This window comes from Arachis ipaensis, chromosome B08 (genome assembly GCF_000816755.2).
Source record: "Arachis ipaensis cultivar K30076 chromosome B08, Araip1.1, whole genome shotgun sequence".
Lineage (NCBI taxonomy): Eukaryota > Viridiplantae > Streptophyta > Magnoliopsida > Fabales > Fabaceae > Arachis > Arachis ipaensis.
This window is the reverse complement of record NC_029792.2, coordinates 35,917,928-35,929,421: the sequence shown is the minus strand read 5'-3', so window position 1 is coordinate 35,929,421 and position 11,494 is coordinate 35,917,928.

Below are 11,494 nucleotides of genomic sequence, written 5' to 3'. Positions count from 1 at the left end.
TCTCTAAATTTTTAAAAAAATTAGTTATCAAGAATATATTTGATGCAAATTAAATATTTTTAGAATAAAATTAAAATAAAATAAAATTTATAAATATTTTTAAAATTTTTATCAAATTTTATAAATAAAAAGTATATTTTATTCTATAAAAATAAGGGTTAATGTTCAAATTAGTCCCCGAAAGATTGCACGATCGTCAATTTAGTCCCCAAAAAAATTTTTTAATCAAATTAATCCTCGAAAGATTTGACATCGATCACGTTTGTCCTTCTGTTTATGGGTTCACAGATTCCGTTAACGATAGTACACGTGGACCGTTAAGTGACGCCTAGCTTCATCCAAAACGATGCCGTATAGCAAAAATCCATATTACTGAAGTAAGTCGCTCATTCCCCTTCTCCCTTTCACTTTCACTTATACTTTTCCCCCCTTTCACCCAAAACCAACGAAGAGTCACCGAAACAGAGTGACAAGAAGACGCTACTCTGATCACCCGTGGAAGCAACAGCAAGCGACGACGCCATTTGATGGTGTTTTTGTGGAAAAACGAATTTCCAAAACACCTAAAACTCACCGGCAAGTATACCGGGTCGCATCAAGTAGTAAAACTCACGTGAGTGAGGTCGATCCCACGAGGATTGATGAATCAAGCAACTTTAGTGGGTGATTAGTTTAGTCAAGCTAACATTGAAGTGAATTGTGTGAAATTGTAACCAACAGAAGGCTCTCAATTCCTACTTTCCATTGCTTTTTGAATAACCTCATTTGGAGCTCTGTAGCTTAAGTTATTCTTGTTGGAAGTATACCCCTTCAGGCTGTTGTGGCGCCAATGTTTGCCTAAAAGCTTGAGGTCAAACGTTGGCGCAAGCTTTTGCTCTTCTCCAGGGTGAATTCAACTCTTCCAAAAGTTTGAGCTAAAGTTTGAGGCAAGCTTTTGCTCAAGCTTTTTGTTCTCTCTTGCTCCTTGCCATTTCTTCTTTCTTCAACCTTCTTCAAAGCTCTTTTCACCTATCATCAATCAACCAAGCACATCAAAGCTATGCTCAAAATCATGAGATTGTTATTCTTTCATAATATATGACAATTATAGCATAAAATCTCATGAAATTGCATTAATTTATCCATGGTTGATTGAATCAAAGGAAACATGAAATTCTACCCAATTGGCTTACTTATGGCTCAAGAAAGTGCATAAAATCAATTGAAAACAAAAGAAAAAGGCTAGTGAAACTAGGCTAAGATGACTTGTCATCACAACACCAAACTTAAACCTTGCTTGTCCCCAAGAAAGAAAAGAATCATGCAATAAAGATTGACAAACCAAGGTAAGAAGAATAGCAACTCAATGTTCATGGTAAGCTAGTTTTCAATGCATGCTACAATTACAGAAGAGATGTAAATGATTGATGCTTTCATGTAACTCAATTTATGAAATCTTTTTCTTATAATTCTTCCTTGAAACAAGCTTTAAATTTTTTTTTGCGCTTCTCCTTTTGGGTACTTTGCCCCATGAGTTGATAACAAAGTTACGACTTTTAAATGCTTTGTTTTCAAGTATTACCACTTGATACATAAGCACCACAATACTAGCTTTCCAATACTTGTATGCACATGCTAAATTCTTCTTTAATTCCTTGTTTGTTTATGATCATGATACTTTATTGCTTTTGAATTCACAAAACTCAAGTTGGTAATCATAATGACACAGCACCATGTTGCAATTTAAGATTCAAGCTATGCTTTATTCATACACACATGTAAACAGAAAAGATGAAGACAATCATGCAATTTAAGTGCTGGAAATAAATGAGAGGAAAAGGAACTCTACAACCTTGTAGTTCATCTTTCGTCATTGTTGTCCTTTTTTTCTCTATTCTTCCTCTTTTCCTTGCCAACTCAGAATGCTTGCTCATCCTCAAGCAACAATTAGAATAATGGCTATGGGGCTAAGATGGATCATGAGTGTCTCACACAATGAAATGTTAGCAATACATGTGTTTCAAGCAAGCAAAATGACAGATAACAATCAAGGCACAAGAGACAGAGACATTATGATTGCATAGATAAGAAGGTGTGCACAATACATTGCATAAAAGATAAGTGGCACACCAAACTTAGTGTGACACTTTCACTTGGAATTGATGCAAGTATCTGTAAAGATTGGAAGCAAATTTTGTTGCATAGCAACACCAAACTTAGAATGCAATCCTATGTCAAATTATTTGAATTAATACTAAATGAAAAAAAAAAGAAAGACTGTTATATGTTAAATACAATCACCAAGTGAAGAATCTGTCATGAATAAGGATGCCTTGGTGATGTATTAACAAGAACAGTTAAACAGCAAATTAAATGAAAGCAAGTAAAGATAGAAAAATGACTAAAGCAAGTAAAATGAAAAAGTGTCAAGTCAAAAGAGAAAATAAAACTGCAGAGGCATTATGATTATGCAGACAAGTAGTGTTGCTTGAATAAATTGCATAGAAAAATGAGTGGCACACCAAACTTAAAATCTTGGTGTGTCACTTTCATTTTTAATTTGATGCAATCATCCAAAAAGATTGAAAATAATTTGTTGCAAGGCAACACCAAACTTAGAATGTAACCATATGCCAATTTATTGAATTTAAACAAAACAAAGAACAAAAACAAAGCAGATAAGAAATGTTACCTACGGTTAGGTTACCTCCCAACAAGTGCTCTTTTAGTGTCATTAGCTTGACATGTTGTTCTTCACTTTCTTCCTCTTCTTCCAGTTTGTTAAGAGGAATGACCTTAAGGGGGGAGAAGATTCAGCTATTGCCCCCTGTCTTGGTCTCTCTTAAGCAAGCTTTCTTTTGTTAATGGATTGATTGAGCTTGCTTGCTAGATCAGGGGGAGGATTGCTTGTAGTTGACCTTCTTTTCTTCATGAATATTGTCCTTTGTAGCTTGGTCACAATCCTCTTCTCGGTGCTTTTGTTAATTGCCTTCACTTTCTTGAATCCAAGTCTTGGTGGTTGTGTGATTGTTGGAGTTTTATCTTCATCCAGAGCCTCTTGAATTAGTGGTTCCATGAGCCCTTCCTCTATGCACTTCTCTGCTTCAATTGAGTGTGACTTCTCTTGATTGTCCTCCTCCATTCCTTCTTCATAACTTTCCATCAAGTCCTTTGGGAGGGAATCTTTGTGTTCTATTGTCACTTCAATTAGTTCTTGTGAATGTAAAATCCTTGGCTCATGTTCCTCATTCTTCAGTACAATTTCACTTGACACAGAGACCTTTGGTTCTTGTGTATGGAATGAGTTGTGTGATTGATGGGATGACTTGTATGGATTTTGGGGGAAACTTTGTGTTGAGGCATAATCAAGTGATGAGGATCTTTCAAATGAGAAACTGGGACGTGAGGGTGGATGCTCTTCCATTCTTTGGTGATGCTTCCATCCACCATGAGGATAATGATATGAATCATTTTGTGGTGGTGGTTGGTATCCCATATGATTTTTTTGCTCATATTGTGTCTCTGAAGCAAATCTCCATGAATTGGAGTGCTCAGAATGTGTATTCTCTTGGTGATATTTCCGGCCACCATTAGAGATTGGTGATGGTGGGTAATATCCCATAAAATTTGTTTGATCATAAGATGAGTTGAACCCCGTTTGAATTTTGTAAAACACAACACCAAGGAAAATTGAAATTCATATATCAGAGATGAATTTCTTAGTGAGGCAATAACTCAAACACCTTGGTTTCAACTTAGAACAGAGAACAAAAATAAAGAAAATGCTTGATCTAGACTTTTCACCCACTTAATCATTGTTGATCTAAATCAATCCCCGGCAACGGCGCCAAAAACTTGATGGTGTTTTTGTGGAAAAACGAATTTCCAAAACACCTAAAACTCACCGGCAAGTATACCGGGTCGCATCAAGTAGTAAAACTCACGTGAGTGAGGTCGATCCCACGAGGATTGATGAATCAAGCAACTTTAGTGGGTGATTAGTTTAGTCAAGCTAACATTGAAGTGAATTGTGTGAAATTGTAACCAACAGAAAGTAAAGGACAATGAATTTAAAGTTGCAGAATGTAAATTGGCAAGTAACTTAAAGAGCAAGAAATGTAAATTACAAGAATCTTAAATTGCAAGAAATGTAAATTGCATGAAATTAAAGGGGAGTGGGTGCTGGAAATTAAAAGAAAGCAGTAGATCAAGTAACTGGAAATTTAATTGCAAGAAGAATAAAAGGAATTAGGATTTGGGATACACAATTAAACAAGGAAATATGCAGAGCAATAAATCCGAGGAAGTAGTAAAATGCAATAGATCTCAACAGAGAAGAAAAATTGCTTAAAGAAGCAAAACAGAAATGTAACTCAACTCAATTGCAAAATCTAAAAGAACAAGCAAAGATCTCAGGAAATCAATGAGACTAGAAAACAAGTCTAGATCTCAATCCCTTTCTTGATCCAATAGCAAACAGATTTCAGAAGAAATAGAGATGAAAGCAGTAAAGAGAGTTTTGATTCAAATCACAATTCACTGAAATTATGCAGACAAGTAAACAGAGAGAATTCTCAAGGTGAGATTGAAACAGAATTTCTTCAATTCTCAACCCAAGATTCAAAACAAAAATGAAACTAAGAGAGAGCTCTCTAATGGGGCTCGCCTCCAATGCTCTCTATCAGAGCCAACCTTCCTAGTGAAATGAAACTGATGCCTTTATATAGGCTTTTACAAAATGAAAATAAAATTGAAATTAACGACAAATTACAATAAAATGAAATTCCTATTTTATCTATCTCTTGTGCCTTTGAGTGATGATAATGGGCTTTGCTTGCTTTGGATTTGGGTTGAAGATGGCCTCTGTTGATTGCTCTTGGAGTTGGAGAGAAACCCACTTGTGAACCGGGCCATGAACCATTAAAGCTTGAGTCAAAGTTTGAGGCAAACTTTGACTCAAACTTATTCACCAAACTCATCATGCAGATGGCCATTTTGCTGTCATCCACGTTTGAGCCAAAGTTTGAGGTCAAACTTTGAGCCAAACGTGGATCCCTCTTGTTGCATATCAAGCCTTGGGGTGCTACTTTGTCCTCTTGTCAATGTTGCCAATTTTATGCCCACTATAGACTATTATATATGGTTGGAAAGCTCTGAATGTCAGATTTCTAACTCAATTAGAATCACCTCAATTGGACATCTACAACTCAATTTATGCTCCTTTGAAGAGGATAGGGTCGCTGGCTTTGGTGTGCAATGTTTGAGGTAAAGTTTGCCTCAAACGTGGTCGAAAACGCCAGTTCTGGAGGCTCAAACGCATTGTCCACCCCATACTATTATATATTGTTGGAAATCCCTGAATGTCTACTTTCCAATGCCGTTTGAAGCGCATCATTTGGAGCTCTACAGCTCGAGTTATACTCCGTCGAAGGTGCAGAGGTCAGTTGGCCTCACTGCAGGTTGCCACCATGTTCGTTTATGCACATTGCAGGGCAGTTTTCTCCCTCAATTTTAGTGTCCACCATGTAGTGCCATATATGCTTGGAAAGCTCTCGATTCCTACTTTTCATTGCTTTTTGAATCACCTCATTTGGAGCTTTGTAGCTCAAGTTATTCTTGTTGGAAGTATACCCCTTCAGGCTGTTGTGGCGCCCAGGGTGAATTCAACTCTTCCAAAAGTTTGAGCTAAAGTTTGAGGCAAGCTTTTGCTCAAGCTTTTTGTTCTCTCTTGCTCCTTGCCATTTTTTCTTTCTTCAACCTTCTTCAAAGCTCTTTTCACCTATCATCAATCAACCAAGCACATCAAAGCTATGCTCAAAATCATGAAATTGTTATTCTTTCATAATATATGACAATTATAGCACAAAATCTCATGAAATTGCATTAATTTATCCATGGTTGATTGAATCAAAGGAAACATGAAATTCTACCCAATTGGCTTACTTATGGCTCAAGAAAGTGCATAAAATCAATTGAAAACAAAAGAAAAAGGCTAGTGAAACTAGGCTAAGATGACTTGTCATCACCGTTCGCATTGCGATTGGTCCTCCTCGTCACGGTCTGAAGGCCACCAGTCTTCTGCGGTGGTAGGCGCTGTGTCCGGTGAGAGGTAAGTTCTCTCGCATGGCGAGTTCCTTCTCTATTTCTTTTTCCTTTTTTTATTGTATGAATGTGTAGTATCCTATTCGATGATTTTGAATATTGGCTGATTTTGGGTTAGAGTTTTTGTGCTGGGGGTAATTGCTACTTGGGTTTTGTAATAGTTCAGAGATTGTGTATGTTGAAAAAATGTGGATGCTCTCTGTTTTGATATGGCCGAATGCAATGTGTGCGGATAGATTAAATTTTGAGTAAACTACTATTTCTACCCACGAAAGTTAAAAACCCTGACATATCTACCCATAAAAAAAGGAAATTACCATTTGTACCCATGAAATATGGATTTCGCATAACAAAATTATCCAAACACTAAAAAATTACCTAAAATCCCTAAATTACCCTTATCTTCACCACCACACCACCTCCTTCAACCAATCACCTTCCTAACCCTCTTCACCCAGCCACCACCCCCTTTTCCTCTAAAACTCACACACGGAGACATTACACACACACCTCCACTCAAGGAAGAAGAAGAGAAGAGGAGGGGAGGGAGACCGCACTAGCAACGTGGGGACTCGTTGCCACTATCGCATCATTGTCGCCGTTGTTGAGGGAGCCCGAAGAGGAGATGCGAGCCAGAACCAAGGAAGGGGGAGCTGTCGCCGCCGTCGCGTCTGTCACCACCAATGATTGAGTCCGTCGCTGGTGTGGAAGGAAGAGCGCGCGCAAGAGATCAAAGAAGGAAGAGAGGACAACGGCGTCGGTGAGTGTCACTGCCACCATCGTCGTCGACACTGTTCAGTGAGGGAGGAAGAACCATTTTTTCTCTTTACTTTTTCTATTGTTGTTGTTGTTGTTGTTGCTGCTGCTTTATGTGAAGAAGATGATGATGGAGGTATAGTGGTGGTGGGGGGTGATGGTAGTGATAAAGGAGATGAGATGGTGGTGGGATTTAAGATTAGAAAGAAAAAAGGGAGGTGGTGGCTGGGTGAAGAGAGTTAGGGTTAGAAAGGTGATTGGGTGAAGGAGGTGGTGTGGTGGTGAAGATAAGGGTAATTTAGGGATTTTAGGTAATTTTTTAGTGTTTGGATAATTTTGTTATGCGAAATCCATATTTCATGGGTACAAATGGTAATTTTCTTTTTCTATGGGTAGATATGTCAGCGTTTTCAACTTTCGTGGGTAGAAATAGTAGTTTACTCTTAAATTTTTTGTTTTGTTTAGTTCTTGTAAAAGAAAGGGTTTGATTCTTTGCGGTGTTCATTTTAGATGAAAGTAGTTGCTGGAATTTTGTTGATGAAACATAAATAAATTGTACTAAAAAATAAAAATAAAACAGACTACACTCTCATGATTCATTGTTGCTATTTTTAATTTGTAGATGGAAAATCATCCAATGACATTTATTTTCCATCATGGTGGGAAGTTTAAGAATGATGAAGGTGGATCAAAAATTTATGAACCAGACAATACAAAGGTGTCAGCGAGAGTTGAAGGGGATACGCTAGATGTTTTCTTTGTAAAGGGATATTATAAGGAGTTAGGATATTCAGAGGTGGACGGTTGTTGCTGGAAAGTACCCGGAATGTCGCTTGAAGTTGGATTGAGGAAGTTAGAAGTAGATGCTGATTTGTTGGAAATGGTGAAGGATTGTAGAAGGAATCACAATTCGATCAATATTTATTTTGTGCATAGAGTCTCAGAGCCACACATGGTGGAGTGTATGAGTGAGGATGATGATGAGTTAGTTATATTAGAGAACCAGAGCACCTGTAAACCCAATGCCACACATACTTCCCAGTTGAATAAGAGATACTGTTTAAGGCCCAAATCACAGCCACTGTCCCAACCCAAACCACAACCCATGCCTATGCCCAACAATACACCACCACAGCCAAAATCCCAGCCCAAATCACAGTCCATGTGTTAGCCCAAATTCCAACCCAAATCACAGGCATGTCTCAGCCCAAATCACAGCCTGAAACACAATTTGTTCTTCACAACCAGCCCCTGAAGTCCTCATCTCAGCCATCAAGGTCATCTACCCAACCCTTAAAAGCTCAGTCCCAACTATTGAAGACTCACAGCCAACCCTCAAGATCTCAGCCTTTCAAGAAGCATGTTGTTGGAGATAAAAAGAAAGAACCAGTGAAGGAATCAATGTGACAAGGAGTGGTAGAGTTGTTACCCCAACTCCAAGGGAACCAGTGTTGTGTTACTTTGTAAATACTATTAGGGAATTCTTACTCCAGTTCAACAAAGCCGGTTAGAGGCAATGACAAAGCTGTCAAGAAATTGGTTTCTCAATGGTCGGGTGATGACAAGGAGGTGTTGTATGAAGTGCAAGGCTGGCCAACGAATATGGTGGTGGATTTGGAAAGTCGCACCTGCACATGTAGATTCTGGCAGCTGACAGGTATAAAGAATGCTCATCATAGCTCCTGAATTTAGGTTGTTAAATTATGTTGTTATATTATGTTGTCGCTCTCTATGCATTTAAGATCCTGAAATTTTATATTGTGCATTTAAGATCCTGAAATATTATGAATGAAAATATGCATCTTTACTGTTTGTGAATTCTGTTAGATTTGTAAATTTGTGCATTTAGTGAATTCTTTTAGATTTGTAAATTTGTGCTAAAAGATTATTTTTATGCTGTTGTGCTTTTCTCGTATTATGCAAAGGTATGCCCTGCATGCATGCCATCGTTGCAATTCAAGACAAGAATGACAAGAGGCCTGAGGAGTATTGCCACGATTGGTTAACGATGGATGCATATAGAAGAATATATTGCTTCAATGTGAATCCAATAAAGGGGCAAGATCTATGGGAAAAAACAGGGTCGCCAGCACCGGTTCCACCTCCAGTTAAGATCAAGCCGGGTAGGCCCACAATGAACAGGAGAAAGGACAAAGATGAGCAACCTGTTAGTTCAAAGACACGGATGAAAAGAAAGTATAACCCAATACGGTGCCTGTATTGTGGTGAAGTTGGGCACAACAGAAGAACGTGCAAAGTGAAGAAACAAGAGGAAACTACTGAACAAGCAAGGCTTATGCAACTTCAACTTGCAGTAGTTGCTGCCCCTGCTGATGCTAATGCTGAACATGCACCAGCAGCAGCAACTTCAAATGCACCCACTAAGATGATCATTGACCAATCAGAAGGAGTTCCAGTTACACAAGAATCTCAATCTTTATCTGTTTTCAGCCAAGTATAATACTTTATTTGTAATCTATCTTTTATTATAAATTATAATATTCCATAATGTGAACATGATTAGTCAATTAACTTTATCCTTCATGATGATAAAATGCAGGATAAAGTTAGAGCAAGGCCTCCAAAGCTTCATGTTAAAAAAGGAAAAGCAACAATCCTAGCCTCACCACAACCGGCTGCAGCTACAACAATTCCAATTTCAGCTGAAACAATCAAGGGCACCAGTTCTGCTACTGCGAAGAAACTTGCTAGCTTCATGACTTTTGTACCAACTCCCGGATTCAAACACCCGAGGAAGAAAGACAACGATGTTTGAGTTGTGTTGTTCATTAAGGGCTGAATTGTGTATTTTGTAAATGGCTGCTACTTTAGAATCTTTATGCATTATAGACATATTGAAGTATTTTGTACAACTTTATTCATATTTTGGTATAGTCCAAAATTAGGTAACTTATGTTTGATATTATGAAGACTTCATTAATAGGTTTGGTATTATTGTGAAGACTATATTAGCATGCTTCTATGGACATGCAAATGCTTTGATTTTAATACATATGGTTAGACTTAATTTATCTTATGCAAAAATGTTTAGACTTATTTTTTATTCATTTGTTTTTAGAATTGTGTAAAAATTTGTTAAGCTAATGTCAAAATATGCAGGTTGCATGATTGTTAATGGATATTCAAAAATGTTCAAACTGATCTATTACATTTCTCCAATACTTTTAACAAGATCCAACAAAACAACAACATCACCAATGCTTTTACAAGTTTTTCACTTTCCCACTGATTTGACACAAAATGCTCCAACCACTAATATAAGCATTATTACTAGGACAAACATGAAAAAAAAAACAACATCTTCACTACTCTAACTTCAGCTTCCAAACTACCCATTCTCTAACCTAGTTTCACTTTTCAATCTTCATAATCACTTTCAACTTCAAACTCTGCTTCTGTCCCATCATTTGTAACTTCAAAAGCTTCATATTCATTATCATCTACCCAACTAAAGTAGTTACAATGGCTGCCTTTCTGCACATGTGAAGTGATAAATTTGAATCTCATATTAATGGTGAAAGGGGGAGGTTCAAGAAACTATGGTTCATACCAATTTAAACTAACCCGATATCTTGGACAAGTGTGAAACAACCTTCCTGGATTTTCTGGTGTTCCGGATTTCTTGATCATAGTTTTCAGTCCACAGAAGCAGGTTCTGTCTTCATCCTCCTTTTTCGCATGGAGGAGCTAGAGCCGAAGCTACCAATCGATCGCGGTGATAACCCAGCACTTCGTCCTCCACCGGCGGTCTGCATCCTAGCTTCTAAACCTGGTTGATGTCTTTGCACCACTGCAACACCACTCCTTAATGTTTCCATTCAATTTGGGGGTTAGGGTTTATAAAATGGGAATAAGGATTATTTTGACATAATAAGGAGAACATATCTTGTCAGCTTCCAATTAGGTACACACCTGTTAACACACATGTTACTTAACGGTCCACATGTACTGCCGTTAACGGAATTTGTGAACCCATAAATAGAAGGACAAACGTGATCGATGTCAAATCTTTCGAGGATTAATTTGATTAAAATTTTTTTTGGAAACTAAATTGACCATCGTGCAATCTTTCAAGGACCAATTTGAACATTAACCCATAAAAATAACTATATATATAATGTATATACAAAGCACGCGATGAATGTTATATTCAAAATATGTTCGAGCAGCAAATTAAGAAAAGATCTGTATTTCATAGATATATAGTATTTTTATATAACAAATAATTCATTAATCCCACATTATTTCAGTTTTCTGCGGAGTTGTGCCTCATTGTTTAAAAATCCCACAAATTTATTTTTTGGCCCCCAGCCGTAGTATCCTCAAAATACTGCCTTTCTCTTCTATCTTCTTCTTTTCTTCTCTTCGCATCTTCTCTCTTTGGTGATTGTTCATCTTCCTCATCTGTTGCTTGTGCATTGTCTATCGTTTGCAAATTCACCTATCCAAGTTAGTGCCTTCCCTTGCGTTTTATTTTCACTGTTTTTTCTTGTGTGTTTTTTTAATTTTGTAGGTTACTTGGGCCATTTAGGAATGCAATCATTGTTTGCAGTTACTGGAAGAAGTAAGAAGTGCTAGGCAAATGATAAGTACTAGATGGTGCCTTCCTAGTAGCCAGTGGTGGGATCAAAAATTT